Source organism: Microtus oregoni, unplaced genomic scaffold (assembly GCF_018167655.1).
Source record: "Microtus oregoni isolate MIOR12 unplaced genomic scaffold, Mior012 000052F_ref0000163, whole genome shotgun sequence".
In the NCBI taxonomy this organism is placed as follows: Eukaryota; Metazoa; Chordata; class Mammalia; order Rodentia; family Cricetidae; genus Microtus; species Microtus oregoni.
The window spans coordinates 9,144,499-9,169,126 of NW_024543828.1; positions in this window are offsets into that span (position 1 = coordinate 9,144,499).

Sequence of the window (24,628 nt, forward strand, 5' to 3'; positions counted from 1 at the left end):
GTAAGGCTCAGAGAGACTAAATCAATTCCCAAGGTCAGAGAGAGAGAGAGAGAGAGAGAGAGAGAGAGAGAGAGAGAGAGAGAGAGAATTGACTTGCCTTGGGTGCAGACAAAATACACTCACAGGAATTTCTCATGGTGTGTGCCAAGTTAGAAATTCCTGTTCTCTTATGATCCCTATATAACTTAACAAATTAGTACAAGAGCTATAAATGCTTGAAAATACTTTTCCCTGTCTCTCATAAAGGCTGTTGCAAAGTAGAGATAAAAATAAAAATTGAGTTGACTTTCCTCATAGTGTAAATTTATCGAAATGCCAAAAAGCTCTCTGTTACAAAACTAAAAATAAAAAAGACCAAATCCTAGCTACCTGATTGCAAAGTCAAGAAATATTTGCTATTTTTGAATAACAAAGATATAGACAGGGTGTTCGCAGCTTAATGTAAAGAGTCTGACCTGTGCTAAGCCCACTTGAATTTTCTATTACTCCAGCCCATGGTGATTATTTGAATGTGTGTTCAAGCTCTTCATCTGCATAATTAGTTTCAGTACCTCACGGAAACAGATTGAGACCTAATCAAGGAGGTCAAGAGTTGGACAAGAGTGCGCTCCAGAGGAGAAGATGCTGCATTAACCCCTGCTCTTAGGTGCATCTTTGTGTTCAGGAGCCACTGAACTGGGAACAAAGGGATGGCCCAGAAACACAGAGAGGGGAAAGGCTCTGGGTAGATATGCAAGTGTTTCCAAAGCTGTGTGCACTGGAGAAGAGGCAGAAAGGGACTAAATCCCACATTACCTAAGAAGTGTTGCTCAGCAAGGGCTGAGTGCCAACAGCTAACTGAAGACATAAAGCAAAATCCTAGAAAGGGAGGAGTACCAGAAAAACAAACAAACAAGCAAACAAAAACATGAAACAAAGCACAAAACTGGCTGAAAAATAAGGAAAGAGAGCATACCAAGCCCAGACAGGTGACAGTAGCGGCACCAAAGCATCCAGTACCGTCTTCCAAAGCAATCATTACAGTAAAGGTGGTTTTCAACAGAGTTGTGTGTCCCACACAGAGAGGGTGGGCAGTCCTCCCTTTCCAAGGGGACTAAGCCACAACCCAACATGCAGGTGCAAAGAAGGGCTAAGCATCGGGCCGTGCGCTTCTATTTTCACTAACAGGGAAATCCTGCTGGTGTGGTGAGCCTGGTCCTCTCCAATGGGGGAACTGGGACCTGGGAGCCCTATGGAGATGCATGTGCAGAGAGCTGCCGCTGTGGAGCACGCTCTCGAGTGGGGCCTGAATGTAGTAGGAAAGCTGGGAGCTGTCCAGGAACTGCAGAAATCCTGAAGGCTTCTTTTGGGGAGAGGAGTCTCCCAAAGATCGCAGGAAGCTTATTTCTTGCAGAGCTCAGAAAGTCACGGGGAGCTTTGTGTCAGAATGTGTCCAAGGCCAGTGGTAAGTGCTCCAGCCGACTATCACCAACAAGGTAAGTACTCAGAGACAAAGGGGAAAACTTGCTACTGTGTGTCAAACAAGCGACTTAACTCTTTTTCGGCCCAAGCAACTTGGGAATGGTAAAAGACTAGAAAGTGGAGATTTGGAATAATCACCTGTTTATTCAGATATATACACTCTGCTAATTGTTCTTCTTTTAGTCCACTTTAACATTTGCAAAAGTGTTGCTTCCGAAGATGGGAAATGACTATATACACATCTTACTGCATCTTCCTCTTTATGTTAGAAATATACCAAATGCATAAGAAATTATCATAGCCTCGGAGAATTCACTAAAAGATCACTTTCTGGAAATTCAAAATCTAATTGGTTCATTAATGCTGACAATTTGACAAATTAATATTGAGTCAAATTTTAGGATAGGCCTCAGGTTATCATCATTGCATATTCTGTTACATTGGTTTGTAACCCAGACCGTGTCACCACTACAGATAGAAAGGGTACTCAGCACATGGGCCCACATGTATTTATTTATACACAGAGACGTGTGTGTGTGTGTGTGTGTGTGTGTGTGTGTGTGTGTGGTGTAGTTTTGCCCATTCTCACATACATTTGCAGAGTAAAAATTCATCCACATATTGGCTACACAAAAGTTCATGCAAATGCTCACACAACGGTTGTGTGCATATTCATGAAATTTATAGTCACGCCCATATGTGTACTCGAGCAATTAAAATACATCTACACACTTCTAGCCGCTCATCAGTCTACAAACGTACGCAGAAGTGCTAAGCAGAGTGAACCACTTTTATTAAAGCCACAGGATGATACTATGAGCGGATGGCTGCTGACTCCACTGTACAGATGAAAACAGTGAAAAGAAGCAAAGAAAAGATCTTCGAGGTTATGCTGGTAGTAAATGGAAGATGTGTCTGGTTCAAAAATGTGCACATGTCCCTTTAAAATTAGGAAGAAAACAATTTACTATGTCTGCGGCCTCTTACGGATTCACTAATTATCCCATCATTTTCACTGGTCAAACTCAACACGTTGCTTTGAAATCTTTCCTCACTTAGTTTTTGAACTATGCAGATTTTGTGGAAAATTTAACCCACATGCTCAAAATTCATTTACACCAAAATGCTGCAAATGTTGTTTCTCAAGAGGTATTTGATGTCAAAAGAAGGCTTGTGAATTTTCCAGTGACATTCTTTTAGCTTTGTATTTTATTAAAAGCAGGCAAAACAGTTGTTCCACACTTAAGGAAATTTGGAATTAGGTTTGGGATACTTCTTTTCCCCTCATTTGACATGTTGAAGGTTGCTATTCATATTCACTGATTTGAATCAAGATTAACTTGGTTCTTATAAGTCTCTACTCTTTGGAGTTTTCCTTTTTTTAGCCAATGACATAATTACTTTAAAAGTAATTTACCTGGTGATTTTTTTTCGTCTAGAAAGGTAACTAACTCTACTGACAATATAAATTGAAACATTTGGGATTTTCTAAAAAGACATAAAAATAATATTTGAAACCTCTATAATTTTAGCAGTAAATTCTTTGGGACGGTAAGCAACATTCACATAAGATACACTCTTCTGAGTATCAGTGTGAAAGATCACGTGGATTTCACGAAGGTGTGTACAATTTGTTCCAAATCCAAAGCTTCCTGAAAAATCACAAATGAGCTCTAAGCAAATCACTTCTGACCTCCTGAGGGTTAATAAACACTAAATAGTCATCCAAAGTAAGTTTGAACAGTCTTACTCCCCCTGTATTATCTTTGTTGAAAAGACTAAGTGTATAAAATAAACTAACGATCAGAAAGCTGAGCATAATTCATTCGCCCACTGCAAAGTGCTGAGTCAGCTGGCCTGGAGGCAGGGCAGAAAAGCAGTTTACTTTTGCTAAGTGACTCTGGATATAAAGCTTTTATAGAAATATAAGTCCCTGGTGGGTATAGCTGTGATGTAGAATACTAAATTTTATATTTGCACTGTAAAATTTTTCTAGGAAGGATGGTTTTGTACAGAATAGGCATGCTATAAGGAAATGTAGTGCTTGAAACGTGAAAATCCCAAGGCAAGTATCCTATGATCTAACTGTTTATTACTCTCACTGTTCCTACTCTGATGGTTACGAGTATCCCCATTCTGAAGATGTAAAACTTCACATTTAAAGTTGACTAAGGCTACTACAATGTGGGAGAGTACAAAGTAACAATAGATGAGACCAAAATATGCCTTCGGGGAGAATTCACCAAACTCACGCTGACTGGAAAGGGGGCAAAATCTGAATGTTTCTAAAGTGAGTGAGAATGAAAGGGAACAAAATAAAACCAGAGCCTCTGGCCAACCACGCTAAGCCTTCCTATCAAACCTTGACAGTGCCTTCTCCATCCAATGCCCAGGTTCAGGCTGGCTTGGGACGGGCTTCTGGTATGTTCTCCTTTTTAATTTTGTTCACCTCCCCATCTCCACTCCTCTCAGATGCTCTTCCATCCTCTGTTTCTCCCTCACTTCCTCCTCCCATGCCCATAATATTCCAGCATTGCATGGCCTTTCTTCCTTTAGCATCTAGTCTATAGCACCAACTAAAGTTGAAACTCAGTTCTGTTCGTGGACAGTGAAGGTTACCAGGTCAGACGTGTCAAAGAACTTCCATGCTACCGTTTCTAGTGAGCAGTAACAGAGACTGCTTGACAACCATGAGAAGAATCCCCCGTAAAGTCGCCAGCACTTTGTAGGATGAGCTATCTGCCCAATTCAGTCACTTTGCCTGCCCATGCGCTTCAACTACAATGTTTCTCTTTTCTTTCACTCATCTCCTGCAGCAGAAATCTTACCCCTCAAGGCTCAGCAGAAATACCACTTCTTCCATGAAGCCTTCTTTGATCTCCCCATCTGGAAATGATCGAACTGTCCTTTGAACACCATTGCCCTTTGTACTTCTCTGTTGGCACTTCTCCCATTCCACCTTATATTGGAATTGTAATCCTGCCTCAGCTCCCCTGCTATTCTGTGAACTCTTTGAGGCCACAGAGCAGATTTTATACACTTTTAGACTCCTGGCTAACAACGCCTGGCTCTGCTTAGTTTATTGGTGCTCAGTGTACACTTGTATGAATGAGTGAATCCAAGCTCGCGCTGTAGTATATGACTTGAAAACTTGGCAAACCAAATGAAAGTCTGGCTTGACATGAAATGTCTGAAAGGGTAACGCCCGAGATTAAAAGGAAGCATGTTTCATGACTCCACTTCTCCTTCAGAAATGCCGTTATTCGTCTGAGAATTGCCTAAAGCAGAATATAATTGAAACGTGGTATACTTAGTATGTATATAATTTTTATTAAACATCAAATAAAATAACATATAGTCATAAAACTAATTAAATCCTGATGGCTTTTAAATAACTATATCAACATTTCAGTGGATGGCATTTGAGAGACTCAAAACAGCCAGCTTTGACAGAATTCATCCATCACCTCCACCTTGTTTGTCTCTAGAATGTTCAGCGTCAGCTGCTTTGACCATTTCCATCCTCTTTGACCTAAGCTCCCATGACTGCTACCTGGTGGGCTTGTAGTCAAAGTTGACTGACAATGGCGGCCATAAAAATTCTCTTTCTAAACAGACATTAAGACCATGTAAATATAGTCCTGGCATCAGGTCGTATGCTTAAGTATTGAACTTAAGGAACCCAGGGCTGCCAGACTATTAACATGGAAAGGTTCTTCCTAGACTTCATAATTACTCATTCGCTCCTGCTGTGAGGAAGAATGTTTTTAAAAAAAATGAATTTGACCTCTATATGACCTCATGAGATCAAGTCATCCTGGACACAGCACATTCTGGGATCAGCATAAACCCTCAGTAAGGATACAAGGTTAACAGAATTTCTAGACCTCTGGCTAGTTCCATGTCAAGTGGTGGCATTCTCTTGCTCATCCTGAAGCCCAGCTCCCTCTCACCTTCCTAAATTGTGCCCTTTCTCTTAGTCTTCCAGCCGGCACTGGTCCACGTTCCCTGGTAGCTCTCATCAATTACATTTTTCTTTGTTTAGTGGGCAGGGTGTGACTAAGGCATGAATGCAGAGGTGAGAGTCAGTTCTCTCCTTCCATCATGCGGGTTTGGGCATCAATCTAAGGTCATCAGGCTTGGGGGCAGGTGTTTTTACCCAATATTTATTTCCTTTTATAGATGAGAAATCTGATACCCAAGAAGAAGTAATTAAACCAATGTAAACTGTTATGTGGATTTTAGCACAGTTAAAAATGACAATTTCATTGCAATAAAGAGCTCAATGCTGTCATTCCTTAAAACCTTCCCTTAAGTTCCTCTTCACTGTCAGAACATGACCTGGGGCACTTAGTTTGGCTTCTAAGTCTTTTGCTTTCTTGATGTCTGGTTACATCTCTACCTTATTTCTTCTGACCAAAGCCACACTCATCCTGCTATGTGTTGATCTTCAAACACGTCAAACATTTTTCTTTGCCATGTCCTGTGTTCTTCCCAATTTCTCCAGCAGTCACATTCTTTCTCCAGATAGCTTTGTGGCATGATCCAACACTGCCTTCCATTACTCAGATGTCATCTCCAGGATGACACTAGCATGCTCAAAATCCTGTCACTCCAATCCGGTCCCAGGATCTTCTCATCCTCACGTGTTGCATAGAGTTATTTTCTCCCCAATAGTTCTTTAGGTTACATATTTAACTAACGTGTGTTACTATCTTAAGGTTCTGGAAGATCTGCCCCAACAGGGCTAAAATTTTCTTATTAACCACCATATTGCCATCACCAAGAGAAACGGCGGGGCCATAGCAAGTACGCAACATTTGTTTAGTGAGTTCTCTGTATACAAGGACTCTGTATACAAGGACTCTGCCTACAACTTAGACGGCAGAGAAGCAGATCACATGACTGGATCAGATGAGGTGCATTAGAGCAGACAGAAAGGCAGGTGGATGCGGCAGTCCTAGACACTGCCATGGCAATATACTGTGAGCTGTCTTTTATTGAATTCTTTCACTTTTACATGGAAACATCCAACAAGGGTTTACTCCCGTGATTTAAAAATTAGCTTGATTTCATGTAATCAAAACACTTGGGTGTTGTACATCTTAACATGACACTTCAAGCTCACTGGTAGAAAGCAATTATGGCATTCAGGATGACTTCACAGACCATAGCATCATATCCAGATGTCTCTTTCCAGGGGAAGCTGCAGGGAATCTTTTTTTCCAACCTCTTGCCAGCTGTAGGCCTTCTCTTGAACTGTAAGGGGGCATGCTGGAAGCTTCTATCAACTCCTCAGAGATGAGAGCTTCCACTTGAGACCTCAGACTGCCCGGGACCGGTTTAGAACAACCATACTAAGTACAAAGCCTTCCGACCTAAGGCTCTGTGCTCTCCCTAGGGAATTTTACCAGTAGGAAAGTCTGTATCAAACGTAACCTGCCATCTTTCGGCGCCAGGAGACCCAGCATTGGGGTGAGTTTCTGGCCCACGGCGCCAGCCTGGGACGGGGAGTTCGGGGGTTTCTTGGCCCCCTGTCCTGCTTGGGCTCTCTGCTGCCTCTTTCTTCCTGGCCCACCCAGCTTCTGTCCAGAGCCCTCCCCACTTCGCCCCCACTGTCCTCTTTTGGCGCGTAGCATCGCCCAGCACAGCCTATCTGGGCGCTGGGTCCGAGTATCTGGGGCTCCCGGGGGGGGGGGGGGGGGGGGGGGGGGGGGGGGGCAGCAGTTCCTTTGTTTCTGTGGCCTGCCTGCACCAAGCGGGGTAGGCGCTTTGTCTGCGGGCTGCCCAACCAGCACGGAGGCCTGATCTTTCGGCGCCAGGAGACCCAGCATTGGGGTGAGTTTCTGGCCCATGGCGCCAGCCTGGGACGGGGAGCTCGGGGGTTTCTTGGCCCCCTGTCCTGCTTGGGCTCTCTGCAGGGCCTCTACTCCCCGGGTGCTGCCTCTTTCTTCCTGGCCCACCCAGCTTCCGTCCAGAGCCCTCCCCACTTCGCCCCCACTGCCCTCTTTTGGCGCGTGGCGTCGCCCAGCCCAGCCTATCTGGGCGCTGAGTCCGAGTAGCCGGGGCTCCCAAGGGGCAGCGGTTTCTTTGTTTCTGTGGCCTGCCTGCACCAAGCGGGGTAGGCGCTTTGTCTGCGAGCTGCCCAACCAGCACGGAGGCCTGATCTTTCGGCGCCAGGAGACCCAGCATTGGGGTGAGTTTCTGGCCCACGGCGCCAGCCTGGGACGGGGAGCTCGGGGGTTTCTTGGCCCCCTGTCCTGCTTGGGCTCTCTGCAGGGCCTCTACTCCCCGGGTGCTGTCTCTTTCTTCCTGGCCCACCCAGCTTCCGTCCAGAGCCCTCCCCACTTCGCCCCCACTGTCCTCTTTTGGCGCGTGGCATCGCCCAGCTTATCTGGGCGCTGAGTCAGAGTAGCCGGGGCTCCCGGGGGGCAGCGGTTCCTTTGTTTCTGTGTCCTGCCTGCACCAAGCGGGGTAGGCGCTTTGTCTGCGGGCTGCCCAACCAGCACGGAGGCCTGATCTTTAGGCGCCAGGAGACCCAGCATTGGGGTGAGTTTCTGGCCCATGGCGCCAGCCTGGGACGGGGAGCTCAGGGGTTTCTTGGCCCCCTGTCCTGCTTGGGCTCTCTGCTGCCTCTTTCTTCCTGGCCCACCCAGCTTCCGTCCAGAGCCCTCCCCACTTCGCCCCCACTGCCCTCTTTAGGCGCGTGGCATCGCCCAGCCCAGCCTATCTGGGCGCAGGGTCCGAGTATCCGGGGCTCCCGGGCGGACAGCAGTTCCTTTGTTTCTGTGGCCTGCCTGCACCAAGCGGGGTAGGCGCTTTGTCTGCGAGCTGCCCAACCAGCACGGAGGCCTGATCTTTCGGTGCCAGGAGACCCAGCATTGGGAGAGCCAACATTGGGGAGAGACAGCGTTTGGTAGGCAAGGAGACCTAATCCGGTAAAAGAAGATCCATAGGGAGCATTTGGAAGAAGAGATGGGCCAACATCAAGGCAAGAATTCGCCCAACAAGCTGAAAAGCAACATGAAGCTACCAGAAACAAGCGACCTCACAATGGGAGGACAAGAACCCCTTAATCAAGAGGAAGGAGAAAAGATTGACTTCATGAAAGTGATTGACACCCTTAAAGAGCATGTAAAAAACGCCCTTATAGAAATGGATGAGAAATATAACAGAAAGTTTGAAGAATTGAATAAATCAGTGAATGATACCCTAGAAAACCAAGAAAAAACAATCAAACAGATAATGGAAACAGTTCAAGACCTGAAAACTGAAATGGAGGCAAAGAAGAAAACACAAACAGAGGGCCGTCTGGACATGGAAAATCTAGGTAAACGAATAGAGACTACAGAAACAAGCATAACCAGCAGAATACAAGAGATAGAAGAAAGACTCTCGGATTCTGAAGATACCATAGAGAAAATAAACACACTGATCAAAGAAAACAGCAAGTCCAACAAACTCTCATCACAAAACATTCAGGAAATATGGGACACAATAAAAAGACCAAACCTAAGAATAATAGGAGTAGAAGAAGGAGAAGAAGGGCAGCTCAATGGTCCAGAAAATCTATTTAATAAAATTATAGAAGAAAACTTTCCCAACCTAAGGAAAGATTTTCCTATGAAGGTGCAAGAAGCATACAGAACACCGAATAGGCTGGATCAAAAAAAAACATCCCCTCGCCATATAATTATCAAAACACAAAGCATACAGAATAAGGAAAGAATATTAAGAGCTGCAAAGGAAAAAGGCCAAATTACTTATAAAGGTAAACCTATCAGACTTACACCTGACTTCTCCATGGAAACCATGAAGGCCAGAAGGTCCTGGATAGATGTACTGCAGAAACTGAGAGACCATGGGTGCAAGCCCAGATTACTATACCCAGCCAAGCTTTCATTCACTATAAATGGAGAAAATAAAATTTTCCAGGATAAAAACAAATTTAAACAATACGCAGCCACAAATCCAGCCTTACAGAAAGTAATTGAAGGAAAATCACTAACCAAGGAGTCCAACAATGACCACAATAACTCAGACATCTAGAGACCCTTCACCAACACAAAACAAAGAAGGGAAACACACAAACTCTACGACTAAAAAAAAAAAATGACCGGAGTTAACAACCACTGGTCATTAATATCACTTAATGTCAATGGACTCAACTCACCTATAAAAAGGCACAGGCTAAGAGATTGGATAAGAAAACAGGATCCAACATTCTGCTGTTTACAAGAAACACACCTCAACCACAAAGACAGGCACCTACTCAGAGTAAAGGGCTGGGAAAAGGCCTATCAAGCAAATGGACCTAAGAAACAGGCAGGTGTGGCCATACTAATCTCTAACAAAGTTGACTTTAAACTTAAATCAATCAGAAGAGATGGAGAGGGGCATTTTATACTCATAACAGGAACAGTTCATCAGGATGAAGTCTCAATCCTGAACATCTATGCCCCTAATATAAAAGCACCCACGTACATAAAAGAAACATTGCTAAAATTCAAGGCAGCCATCAAACCGCACACACTAATAGTAGGAGACTTCAACACTCCTCTCTCACCAATGGACAGGTCAATCAGACAGGAACCTAACAGAGAAATAAGAGAATTAGTGGAGGTAATGAATCAAATGGACTTAACAGACATCTATAGAACATTCCATCCAAATAGGAAAGAATATACCTTCTTCTCTGCAGCTCATGGAACCTTCTCGAAAATCGACCACATAGTCGGTAACAAAGCAAACATCCACAGTTACAAAAAAATATTAGTAACCACCTGTGTCTTATCAGATCACCATGGATTAAAGTTAGAATTCAACAATAATGCTACCCCCAGAAAGCATACAAAGTCATGGAAACTGAACAGTCAACTATTGAACCATAGCTGGATTAAGGAAGAAATAAAGAAAGAAATTAAAGTCTTCCTGGAATTCAATGAAAATAAAGAAACAACATGCTCAAACTTATGGGACACTATGAAAGCAGTCCTAAGAGGAAAGTTCATAGCACTAAGTGCCCACTTAAAGAAAACAGAGAAAGCTCACATTGGAGACTTAACAGCCCACCTGAAAGCTCTAGAAAAAAAAGAAGCAGACTCACCTAGGAGGAGTAGAAGACTGGAAATAATCAAAATGAGGGCTGAAATCAACAAAATAGAAACACAGAAAACAATACAAAAAATCAATGAAACAAAAAGCTGGTTCCTGGAGAAAATCAACAAGATTGACAAACCACTATCCAAGCTAATCAAACGGCAGAGAGAGAATTGGCAAATTAATAAGATCAGAAATGAAAAGGGGGACATAACCACAGACACAGAGGAAATTCAGAGAATCATTAGATCTTACTACAAAAGCCTATATGCCACAAAATTGGAAAATGTAAAGGAAATGGATACTTTTTTAGATAAATATCATATACCAAAGTTAAATCAGGACCTGGTGAACAATCTAAATAGACCTGTTAGTCGCGAAGAATTAGAAGAGGTTATCAAAAACCTCCCTACCAAAAAAAGCCCAGGACCAGATGGTTTCAATGCGGAATTCTACCAGATCTTCCAAGAAGATCTAATACCTATACTCCTTAATGTATTCCACAAGATAGAAACAGAAGGGTCATTACCAAACTCCTTTTATGAAGCCACAATTACTCTGATACCAAAACCACTCAAAGACTCAACCAGGAAAGAGAACTACAGGCCAATCTCACTCATGAATATCGACGCAAAAATCCTCAACAAAATACTGGCAAATCGAATCCAAGAACACATCCGAAAAATTATCCATTATGATCAAGTAGGCTTCATTCCTGAGATGCAGGGCTGGTTCAACATACGAAAATCTATCAATGTAATCCAGCATATAAATAAACTGAAAGAAAACAACCATATGATCATTTCATTAGATGCTGAAAAAGCATTTGACAAAATTCAACATCCATTTATGTTAAAAGTCTTGGAGAGATTAGGGATACAAGGGTCATACCTAAATATAATAAAAGCTATATACAGCAAGCCGACAGCTAACATCAAATTAAACGGAGAGAAACTCAAAGCCATCCCACTTAACTCAGGAACACGACAAGGCTGTCCACTCTCGCCATACCTCTTCAATATAGTGCTTGAAGTTCTAGCAATAGCAATAAGACAACATAATGGTATCAAGGGGATTCGAATTGGAAAGGAAGAAGTTAAACTTTCGTTATTTGCAGATGATATGATAGTGTACATAAGCGACCCCAAAAACTCCACCAAAGAACTCCTACAGCTGATAAACAGCTTTAGTAATGTGGCAGGATACAAGATCAACTCCAAAAAATCAGTCGCCCTCTTATACACAAAGGATATGGAAGCAGAGAGGGAAATCAGAGAAGCTTCACCATTCACAATAGCCAAAAACAGCATAAAATATCTTGGGGTACATCTAACCAAGGAAGTGAAAGATCTATTTGACAAGAACTTTAAGGCATTGAAGAAAGAAATTGAAGAGGATACCAAAAAATGGATGGACCTCCCTTGCTCTTGGATTGGGAGGATCAACATAGTAAAAATGGCAATTCTACCAAAGGCTATTTATAGATTCAATGCAATCCCCATCAAGATCCCATCAAAATTCTTCACAGATCTGGAGAGAACAATAATCAACTTTATATGGAAAAACAAAAAACCCAGGATAGCCAAAACAATCCTATACAATAAAGGATCTTCTGGAGGCATTACCATCCCTGACTTCAAACTCTATTACAGAGTTACAGTAATGAAAACAGTGTGGTACTGGCATAAAAACAGAGAAGTCGACCAATGAATCGTATAGAAGACCCGGATTTTATCCCACAAACCTATGAACACCTGATTTTCGATAAAGGAGCTAAAAGTATAAAATGGAAGAAAGAAAGCATCTTCAACAAATGGTGCTGGCACAACTGGAAGTCATCTTGTAGAAGAATGAAAATAGACCCTTATCTATCACCGTGCACAAAACTCAAGTCCAAATGGATTAAAGACCTCAATATCAGCCCGAACACACTGAACCTGATAGAAGAGAAAGTGGGAAGTACCCTACAGGAGCTGGGCACAGGAGATCGCTTCCTATGTATAACCCCAGAAGCACAGACATTAAGGGCAACATTGAATAAATGGGACCTACTTAAACTGAGAAGCTTCTGTAAAGCAAAGGACATAGTCAGTAAGACACAAAGGCAACCTACTGATTGGGAGAAGATCTTCACCAACCCCACAACATACAAAGGTCTGATCTCCAAAATATATAGAGAACTCAAGAAACTAGACTTTAAAATGCTAATTAACCCAATTAAAAAATGGGGCACTGAATTGAACAGAGAATTCTCAGCAGAGGAAGTTCAAATGGCCAAAAGACACTTAAAGTCGTGCTCAACTTCCTTAGCAATCAGGGAAATGCAAATCAAAACAACTTTGAGATATCATCTTACACCTGTCAGAATGGCTAAAGTCAAAAACACCAAGGATAACCTTTGCTGGAGAGGCTGTGGAGGAACGGGTAACCTCATCCATTGCTGGTGGGAATGCCATCTTGTGCAACCACTGTGGAAGTCAGTGTTTCGGTTTCTCAGGAAATTCGGGATCAACTTACCCCTGGACCCAGCAATACCACTCCTGGGAATATACCCAAGAGATGCTCTATCATATGACAAAAGCATTTGTTCAACTATGTTCATAGCAGTATTATTTGTAATAGCCAGAACCTGGAAACAACCTAGATGCCCTTCAATGGAAGAATGGATGAAGAAAGTATTGAATATATACACGCTAGAGTACTACGCTGCGGTAAAAAACAATGACTTCTCGAATTTTGCAGGCAAATGGATGGAAATAGAAAACACTATCCTGAGTGAGGTGTCCCAGACCCAAAAAGATGAACATGGGATGTACTCGCTCATAATTGGTTTCTAGCCATAAATTAGGGCCACGGAGTCTACAATAGGTGAACCTAAAGAAGCTAAGTAAGAAGGTGAACCCAAGGAAAAACATATAGTTATCCTCTTGGCTAAGGGAAGTAGACCCAATTGCCGGGGAGAAAATTAGGATCTTGGGGGTGGGGTGGGATGGGGGTAAGGGGAGATGGGGAGAGAAAAGGTAGAAGGGAAGGAGGGGGGACTTGGGGAATCAGGAGAATTGGGATAAAGGAAAGGTGGATAGGGGAGCACAGAACCACAATTCTTAGTTAAGGGAACCACTTTAGGGTGAGCAAGAGATTTGACCCTAGAGGGGCTCCCAAGTGCCCAACATGAGGTTCCCAGTTAGTTCCTTGGGTAGCTGAGGATTGGGAACCTGAAATGACCCTATCCTAGAGCAATACTGACGAATATCTTGCATATCATCATAGAACCTTCATCTGGTGATGGATGGAGACAGAGACAGAGACCCACACTGGAGCACTGGACTGAGCTCCCAAGGTCCCAATGAGGAGCAGAAGGAGGGAGAACATGAGCAAAGAAGTCGGGACCACGAGGCGTGCACCCACCCACTGAGACAGTGGAGCTGATCTACTGGGAGCTCACCAAGGCTGGACTTTGACCGAAAAAGCATGGGATAAAACTGGACTCTCTGAACATGGCGAACAATGAGGGCTGATGAGACGCCAAGGACAATGGCACGGGGTTTTGATCCTACTTAATGTGCTGGCTTTGTGGAAGCCTAGCCAGTTTGGATGTTCACCTTCCTAGATATGGACGGAGGGGGGAGGACCTAGGACTTACCACAGGGTAGGGAACCTGGACTGCTCTGTGGACTGGAGAGGGAGGGGGAGAGGAGTGGGGGGAGGGGTAGAAGGGTGGGAGGAGGGGGAGAAGGGTGGGAGGAGGGGGAGGGAAATGGGAGGCTGGGAGGAGGTGGAAACTTGTTTTTTGTTTATGTTTTTTTTCTTCTTTTCTTAATAAAAAAAATTATTAAAAAAAAAAGTAACCTGCCTAGAATGGCAAATATTTCTAAAGAATCCAAAAGCATGCTAATAGAGGTCCTAAGTTCCTTATCACTTAGGATGGCCCAAAGCCCTGTGTGTGAAGTTCACACCAAAATGATCCTACATCTGTATGGGGTTTGTTGTCATCCTTGTTGTTTGTTTTACAAGGTAGGAAACATTATTTCTCCAGTATTATAGGTGAGGACAGAAAAAAAAAATTCCCCATGATCATATATCCAGTGAGTGGCAGCTGGGGTGTTCATGGAAGATTTCATCAGAATGTACTACCCTAGCTTAGAGCAGGGTTCCTGAAAGGCTGGTTTGCTTATGTTTCATAATGGGGAGTTTAGAGGTTTTTCTATAGATAAAGAGTGTTATTGAAGGCTTTGAGTTTCCTTCAGAGAATCAGATGAAGTTCCCTGAGGACAGATGCTATGTCACATACTTACTTGTACTGCAAACACCCAGCAAAACACCTGGCACAGAGTAAGATGCTGTTGTCTGAGGAACAGAATCCATCGCTATATGTATTTGGACAAACCTTGTCAACCAAAGTTCCTAGATACACACAATACATAATGTCTTGACATAATGTCCTTAAGGCCATAACACAGATAAAAATGTCCTTCCCACATACCCTGGAGGGACAAGTTCCGCTATAACAATTGTAATTCTTAGGAAAATGACTTGGGTATACTTAAAATCAGGATAATTGTTCATTTTGAGCTCTAAAGCATGAGTTCTGATAACCCCACTCAGCTTTTATCCTCATGCCTCTTTTCTCTTATTATTTAAGGCTTTTAGTGACATGATCAGCCAGCTTGTGTTTTTAGCAAGCTCTCTTGTGGTGCGTGTGGAGGACTGATTACAGGCGGGGGGAATGGGAGGCTGGGGGCCAGTGGAGTGGATGCTTAAAGCTGTAGAGGGAGGGGGGCTCAACAGGGGATGAACATGAGCATGGACAGGAGGGAAGCGATTAGAAAGGATGATAGTGGCGCTTGAATTTAGTCCCAGCTATCAAGAAATATTGGGGAAAGATGAGATGCATTTAAAACGCGCTAGCTAGAACTGCCAGCAACGCCTTTGAGGCTTTAAATGCAGAGTGGGAAATTAGGAGCCAATAATCCCTTTTAAGCAGAGGGCAGAGGATGAGGGTACAAGCGATGGTTTTGCTTTGGAGTACCTTCAATTCATTGGGCTACTGTCTACCCAAAGCGGAGTGTTTAGCCGGTATTTGCATATGAGAATTCTTTAACAAATGCCCTCTCCTTTCCTTGTTCTAAGGATGCATAAGCATTTGAAAGACTCAAATTCTACACCTGTCAGTGTGTTCCACGCGTAAATGTCCTGAAGGCACCTGAATCACAACAATGTCTGCTCCGGGAAGTAGAATTTCTGAGCTGAGTTGGGGGCAGATGTGAAGCCAGTGCTGCGGAAGAGAGTGGGGTGGAGAATGAGCCGCTTTGTCCATTCAGGAAACACTGCATCCTTGTACCCTCTCTCCACAGCCTGAGGCAGACTGGTGAGTAGTGATTTCCTAGAATGATAGGGTACTTCAATACTCAAGGACTTGGTAAGTAAGATTCTATATGAGCAATCAGTTGAAGAAGCAAATAAGATTCTGAGGCGAGCATTAATCATCTCTGCATCTAATAGGGCTTCCCCAAGGCTGCATATACATGAGTGTAGAATTTTAAATAGCTTTTCTTTTTGCACACTTGAAAAAAGACAAGAATATGTCTTGTTAAAAATAATGATTTCTCTGTAGTTATTTCTACATAAAAACGAACTTGGAAAGCAAAGGTCCTCGGACTCTAGCCGTACATGCCGAAAGCATGCGCTTTACTTCAGCAACATCTGCTAGCACATCTGGTAAGCTCAACTTGGACCACAGGCCTTTGAAAGGCAACCCAAAAGACTCCTGTAGTTCAGGTGCTCTTTCCTAGAAAGACTACAGCACTTTGCTTGCCAAAGTCGACTTGGCCCAGCATTTTGAATATTCTAATTGAATAAATTATGAAGCCTGCTTTCTTTATTTAGCATCCGTGGCTATTTCTTTGATATAAGGACTGAGGACATCCTGGCAGATGTTAAGAGTTACCTTTGTTTCATCTCTTGAAATGTAGCTTACTTCAAAAACTCAAGGGACAGTAATGTACTCGTGCCTCTCTGACGAGAACTCCACCAGGGAGACTGTTTCCTCCTTTCCCCTCAATGACAGAAATGTGGAGAACTGTTAAAATGTTGGCAGCACTGAAATCCTGAAAATGACTTGAAAGGATCATTTGCATGGGACACCACCACCCAAACTCACTCCAGGTGTGGCCAACTCTTCCACTCCTGAACTGCATGGGGAGGGTCATAAGGCTCCGGGGCAATTCTTTTTTTTTTTTTGAGGGAGGAATTTGACTTTGTCTTTTCTTTTTTCATTTGTTCTATGTGTCTTTTACAACATGTATCTTAGTGTGTGTGTGTGTGTGTGTGTGTGTGTGTGTATCTATTTACTTATTGATTGATTGATTTAGTTGTGCTTGTATGGATTGACCTATTTTTTTCTGGAAAAGGGGATGCCACTATCTCCTTAGAACACATCTTTTAGCCTGGAGGGGGATGTTGCCACACTTTCTCATACTCCTAACTGTGAAGATCAAGCAAGATCAAGCACCCAAAGCAGACTCCCAGGACATAGCCTATGTATAGCAAGGCAGCGAGGTGTTTACTCCCACAGGCTCCCAGCTGCACCCCTGTCCATCTGGCTAGTGAAGGAATGAAGCACCTCTGCAGGAGAATACATTTCAGAGATAATGGTCTATTCAGAGACACTGTTATAACCCCAGAGGGAAACCCACAGTGGGTGAATTCATCTGAAAGCTTGCCATTCAAATCATATCAGAAGAGCCCTTAAGAAACATTTCTCTAGGCCTTATTCCAACTCGCTTTCAAAAGCCTGGGGACATGGAAATGGTACTTGATAAATAGCCATTTTTTTGTGGCCACTGTAACCTTTGGAATACTAAAACAATTACCTACTAGTTTTAAATTTATGCCAAATCTAGGTCCAAATGAATAATCCATCCTACTTGAGAACAAATGATGATGATGGTGGTAATGATGATTATGCTAATAATCACCATCATAATAATAATAGCTGCCATTACTAAGCAATTACTATGTTCAAGGCACTATATTAAGCTCTTTGCATGCATTTTTCTTATTTATGCTTGTAACAATACTGAGAAGTAGGTATATAATTATCCTTGTTGTGGAGATGAGAAAGGGAGACTCAGAAAGGATTTAAATAATGTGTCCAAGGTCCTATAACTAGTTAGTGGCTCAGTTGGCATTCAAAACCAGGTCAATCTTGGCTGGGAGTGTACCTCAGTGGTAAAATAAGAGCCTAGCATACATGAAGCCCTGGAGTCCATCCCTAGCCCCAAATAAAAGCCAAACAAAATCTGGCAAATAAAATTCCCAAGACCTGTGTTATAGTGAGCAAATTCTATTACCTGTATACTACATATGGTAATACAAATAGAAGAGAGTTAACTTCTATGTGCCAAGAACCTGAGGAGTTTATATGGCTACTGACTATATGGATTTAAAAGGTGAAAAAAAAAGACAACTTGAAAGTTCTAGAAAAATGATGTAAGGAGTGCAATGGTTTTTTTTTTTTTTTTTTTTTTTTTTTAAGAAAAGGAAGTTGTGCTGACCTGGCCATATCCTGTGATCAGATTAGTGACTACCCCAGCTGACATCACAGAGCCTTTATCCGGTAGCTGATAGAAACAGATGCAGAGACCCACAGTAAAACACAAGACTGAACTCGGGGAATCCTGCAGAAGAGAGGGAGGTAGGATTATAGAAGCCAGTGAGGTTAAGACTATAGCAAGAAAGCTCACAGAATCAACTAACCTGGACTCATAGGGGCTCACAGAGTCTGAACCAGGGAGCCTGCATGGGATTGGCCAAGGCACTCGGCACATACACTACAGTTGTGTAGTTTGGTCCTCTTCTGGGACTCCTAACAGTGGAAACAGTGGCTGTCTCTGACTCTTCTACTGTCTTTTGGGACCCTACTCCTCATACTGGCTCACTTTGTGCGGTCTTAATACAAGACGAGATGGCTAGTCTTACTACAACTTGATATGCCATGCTTTCTTGATAGCCATGGGAGGCCTGCCCCTTTCTGAAGAGAAGTTGAGGAGGAGGATTGGGATTGCGGGGGTCATGAGAGGAGAAGAGGGAGGGAAATTGTGGGCAGGGTGTAAAATAAATTAAGTAAAAAAAAAGAAAAGACAGTTGGGATGATGGCTATGATCAGAGAGATTGTGTGTGTGTGTGTGTGTGTGTGTGTGTGTGTGTGTGTGGAAATGTTATAGTAAAGTCTATCCATATGTAAAACTATCATGAATAGATAATTATAATGAAAAGTAGAGAAAAGAGTTGATGCCATGGAAGTTCACAGTGAAAGGTTGACGGTTGGAGTCTGGGAATGGTAAGGAGAGGTGGGAAGAGGAGAGGTGAGAAGAGGAGAGGTGGGAAGTGGACACTAAGCTTCAGCTCGACGGGAGCAAGAAGCTCTGGGTGGCTCCAGATAATTACACCCTGTGGGAATCACAGGTTTCCGCCATGAAGAATGATAGATGTTTGAGGAGGTAAGTTTAGTTATTTAGACAGTGGCTTGGTACACACGTGTGAAAAAAAACACAGGATCCCTCAATAATATTTACAGACTTCAGCTGTCAATTGAAAAGTAATTGTAGTTAATGAAAAGAATTTTTGCTTCTAACAAGCTCCCAGGTGATTCTGTGATTGCTGGGCTGGAAACAGTAGCTAGGGATCTTCTGATCTAGGGTTTTTTTATTTATTTATTTAAATTTATTTATTTATTAAGGATTTCTGCCTCGTCCCCGCAACCACTTCCCATTTCCCTCCCCCTCCCCCGATCAAGTCCCCCTCCCTCATCTGCTCGAAGAGCAATCAGGGTTCCCTGACCTGTGGGAAGCCCAAGGACTGCCCACCTCTATCCAGGTCTCGTAAGGTGGGCATCCAAACTGCCTAGGCTCCCACAAAACCAGTACGTGCAGTAGGATCAAAAACCCACTACAATTGTTCTTGAATTCTCAGTATTCCTCCTTGTCCGCTATGTTCAGCTAGTCCGGATTTATCCCATGCTTTTTCAGACCTAGGCCAGCTGGCCTTGGTGAGATCCCAATAGAACATCCCCATTGTCTTAGTGTGTGGGTGCACCCCTTAAGGGAACCAACAGGGGAAAATATTATCTGTCAGAGGCAGCTAGCCAAAGACCTAGGTTCTAGTCCAGACTCCTTTGCTGACTAGTAATGAAAGTCCACTCACTTCTTTAGAAGTCTGGCTGCTTCTTATTCTGTAACATAAAAATCTAGTTTCAGTATCTTAGGAGGAAATAGACCAGATAAATGTAGCTCATTTAAAATTCCGACGTCTTATCTTCAGGGCTTAGAGACTTAATTTTATTCATGGTGACAGCAAATGGTCTATGCATGTAGTTTGTATAGGTAGGTGAATCCAAAATACATTATCTTCATTCTTTCAATATATTTATTGAAGCATGATATTAATAGCATATTGATGAGTATTGCTACCTTCCAATGTATTTGTCAAGTACCTGCTACATATTGGATGCTGTACTAGGTACTGGAATCAAGTAATAAAGAGAATTCTCGCAAAGGTTGTAGCCATACCATTGAAATCCAAACATTTTAAATTTACTGTTTTATTCCCAAACTTACTATTATTGCATGCGTATGTAGATGAGAGCGGGAAATGGGAGCCAGAGGACACTTTGTGGAGTGTTTCTTCTTTCCACTTTTATGTGAGTTCCAGGATTAAATTCACATTCTAGATTTGTGTTGCAAGTGCCTTTATTTGCTGAGCCATGGTGCTGAGCCATGGAACTGTAAACATTTTAGATAAAAATGAAATAAACGAGCATTACTAGGTGCTCCAATAGATTTCATAGTAAAATATATGAAGCATTTTTCTGATTAAACTACTAGCTGCATAAATCATATATATATATATATATATATATATATATATATATATATATATACATTGATTGCATCCAAACTTTGCGTGAGAGCGAATTTATACAAAGGAAGTGCACTGTAAAATGAATGGCTACGTGAGAGTATGCCTGTCTATACTGGACAGGGAGGAGGCTACAGACGCTTCATACCACCCTTTATTGTCACATAACAATTCTAGAGCCAGGTGTGGAGGCTTTCTCCTGTTGTCCCAGCAGCCTGAAGATTGAGGCAGGAGGATCACCAGAGGTTTAATAACAGCTTGGACTGTACATTAAATTCAAATCCAAACTGCGCTATGAGTGAGATCCTCTCTCAAAAAAAGAATCTAAGTTTACTTATCTTTTTCCCCATATTATAGCCTTTTTATTAAAAAAATTTGAATACAATTGGGTTTTATAACATACATTTTCAAGCTCAGTTTCAAACACCACTAACCATTTTAGCACCTTTGTTTACCTATCTGGAAATACAAAGTTTGCGTGTGGTGCTTCATGATGCCCTCCTGTTTCATCTGCACCAGGTTATTAAGCCATTTTACTCATAACACATAAGAGGACACTACGGACTCTCCACTTCCTCTCTAAAATGTGAATATTTATTTTATTAAACTCGGGATATTATTTGGAGTGTTGGAATCTTATACTATGTGATATCATTATTTTTTAATCGAATATTATGCCACTAGCTTAGACAGCAAACTGGATATATGGAACACTTTCTTTTAGAAAATAATTTTGCAAAGAGATGCGCAAGCACAGTGAGCTTAACTGGCCCTCTGGCAGAAACAGCCATGGACTGCTTTAGCTAATGCCTGGCCGGAAGGTTTCTTTGCACATGTGTGCCGACTACCCAACTGACTATAATAAGGCAAGAGCCACGGTGCTGATACCTCCTGCACTGGACTTTGCAGTTTCTGTGATTGGTATCGGTGGTTTTATTCCAACTGTGTTGGTGTTAAAAACTTCAAAGCAAATCCAAAGCCCAGTATTTAGGGGAATATATTTTAAAGGAATACTCACTACCAATTAGCCTAAACGGTAATGAAAATCATCATATATTTTCAATGATGAAAGATCCCAGTAGGGGGCCTCCTAATGGATGACAGGTGCTGCAGTGAGGCCAGTAGGAGGAGGGCACAGCCTGGCTCTTAGTCAGCTGCAGAGAACACAGCTCACCCTGAAAAACTGGACTTTGAACACAGACAGAGGCAGCCCCAGGTCTCCTCTGTTTCATCCAAAATGCCGCTGTTTAGAATAAAGTCATCTGAACCCATCTGGGAAGAGTGAACGGCTACCCTGAGTTCACTGTCCCTTTTGCTGTCTTGGCATGGCTACTGACGGCATTAACACACACCACTAATAGACGGGGGAGGAGGTTGGGAAAATCTTGCACATTCTTTTTTGAAAGGCTACTATGCTTACTACCTTCCACTAGAACGTGACTACTATTTGGGCAGGGATAAAGGTTTCTTTACTGATGTGTTCCAAACATTTCAAGCGAGGTCTGTCATACAACGGTTAAGAAATATTGAATAAATGATCAAATGGATTTAAATAAAATAACCCTTTGTCTGGCTCTCATCATTTTCCCTACTTTTTTCTATTGCAATTATTCCAAAAAAGGCTCCATTCCTATCTGCCACAGCAACACAATCCTTTATTCAATATTTTTGTTGCTATTTTATTTTGCTGAATTTATTAGAGTTGTGGAGAAAGGGGAAAATTGCTATCAACGTAATAAAATACCTTTCTATTATTATTTTTAGAGACAGGGTAGCTCTAGATGTCCTGAAACTTGCTATGTAAATCATGTTAGCCTTGAACCCAGAGACCACCTGCCTCTGCCTCACCAAGTACTGGGATTAAAGGTGTGCACCACTATGCCTGGCTAGTATAACATTTCAAAACGTGTGTATGCCTACGGAGTAAGCTTGTAAATAAGAAAAAGAACCTAAATAGCATCTTGACACCCCTCTGCCGTCATTCCACCACAGTGCTAACCACTGCCTGGCTGAATAGATTGGCTTAGCCTGAAGGTAAATGAAAAATGTGCTGTATCCTCGTTGTCATGATTTCTATTGCTCAGTACTTTCTTCACATTGAGGGCATGGCTGGGCTTCATTAATCCACACTGGCAGACAGCAGTTGCATATATTTGGTTTTCTAATTTTTTTCTTTTTTTTGTTTTTGTTTGTTTTGGTTTTTGTTGCTGTTGTTTTGTTTTGTTGGTTTTGTTTTTGTTTGTTTGGTTTTTTTTTTTTTTTGGTTTTCCTAGACGGAGTTTCTTTGTGTTGCCTTGGCTGTCCGAAACTCGCTCTGTAGACCAGGTGGACCTTGAACTCACAGAGATCCACCTGCCTCTGCCTCTGCTCCAGAGTGTGGTATTAAAGGTATGTGCAACTTCCTCTCAACTTCCTTTCTTTCTTCCTTCCTTCCTTCCTTCCTTCCTTTTCTTTCTTTCTTTTATCAAGACAGGGTTTCTCTCTGTAGCCCTGACTCTCCTGGAACTCACTCTGTAGATCAAGATGACCTTGAACTCAGAGATCTGCCTGCCACTGCCTCAGGAATGCTGGGATAAAAGTTCTACACTATCACCACCTGGCTCTACCTGTATTTTATATTAAGTATTGATTTTTAAATACATACCTAGGTTGCCTAGGATGAACTCCATTTAGGGAAACTGGCCAGACTGTGCATAAAATGGAAGGGACACTGGTCAAAAATTACAAATAGGTTCATGCCTTTATGAAAATGAGGCAACCTAGGGATGTATGTATAGTATTTTTCATTTTCAAAGAGCAACTCTGGTTATTGTGTTGAAATTAGACAAGACTGGAGTAAATAAGAGTGGAAACTAGAGGCCAAAGACTTTGTTAAAAATGATGATTATGTGGCGGACAGTGATGATTCACCAAGAAAGGCTAGCAGTCTGGGATAAAAGAGCAGACAGTTTCATGTACTTTATGTCTTCCCAGACCACCATTTGGCACTGTGCGATTCATGTCTCTCAGCTTCTCATGGAATTTTAGTAGTGTTCTCAGTGTGTCACCCAGAATCCATATATTGAGAACCTGATCTCCACAGTGAGAGATGGGACCTAGTGGACACTGTTTAGGTCATAAGGTTCAAGTCCTTATCAATGAATTAAAGTTACCGCAGGAAGAATTTGTGGTAGCAGGTTTGCTTCTCTCTTTTTTCTCCTGTTATATTTCTCCCTGCTGAAATACTTTCCCCAGGGAGGCTCTCTCTACCCATCTGAGATAAAAATCAATTACAGATCAAGGAAACTATTCCATTCAGATCCAGTTTGGTAAACTAATGTATTTTATTGATGTTACTTTAAGAAATACAGATATCTCTGGCAGTTACTACACCATAAAGCTCACCCCAAGCATGGGTGACAAATCACAGAAAGCTGCATCTCTACAGTTCCCTGAAGTTCAGCTACTCCACTCAAAAGTGATTGCTTGCTGCTTATATAACCTCAGGGAAGGGCCTCATGAATCTTGTGAGATTCCTGTGTTTCCTGAGACTTTTAAGTTTCCTGTAAGTTTCATGACCCTCAGGAACCTCCCTCTGGTATGGGAAGTCCTTCTGTATATGTGTTGCTTTTATTGGTTAATAAATAAAGCTGCTTTCAGTCAATGGGCTTAACAGAGTAAAGTCAGGCATGAAATACAAACAGAGATGTATAGAGAGTAGGCGTGGTCAGGCAGAAGCCATGTAGCCACCCCACAGGAAACAGTTGCCTCTGCCAGAGAACACCAGAACTTTGCCAGGAAGCCACAGCCACATCAATACACAGATTAATGGAGATGGGTTAGTTTAGGATATAATAGCTAGCTAGAAATATGCTTAAGCTACTCGACAAACAGTATTGCAAATAATATAGTTTCTATGTGATTATTTCATGTCTGGGCAGGGGGGAACAAATAAACAACCCTCCACAACATCCCTCCTCTGTCTAGAAGAGAATTTTTCAGTCAAGGTCAACCAGCAACACATACAACACTCCACGCAAGAAAAGAAATGTGTCATCTTGGAGTCAGACAATGTAAGCTGTAAGCTACCACACTTTCTTATTCTCCGGAACTGAGGATAAATCTCCATCCTTTGTAAATTACCCAGTCTCAAGTATTATGTTATAGTAGC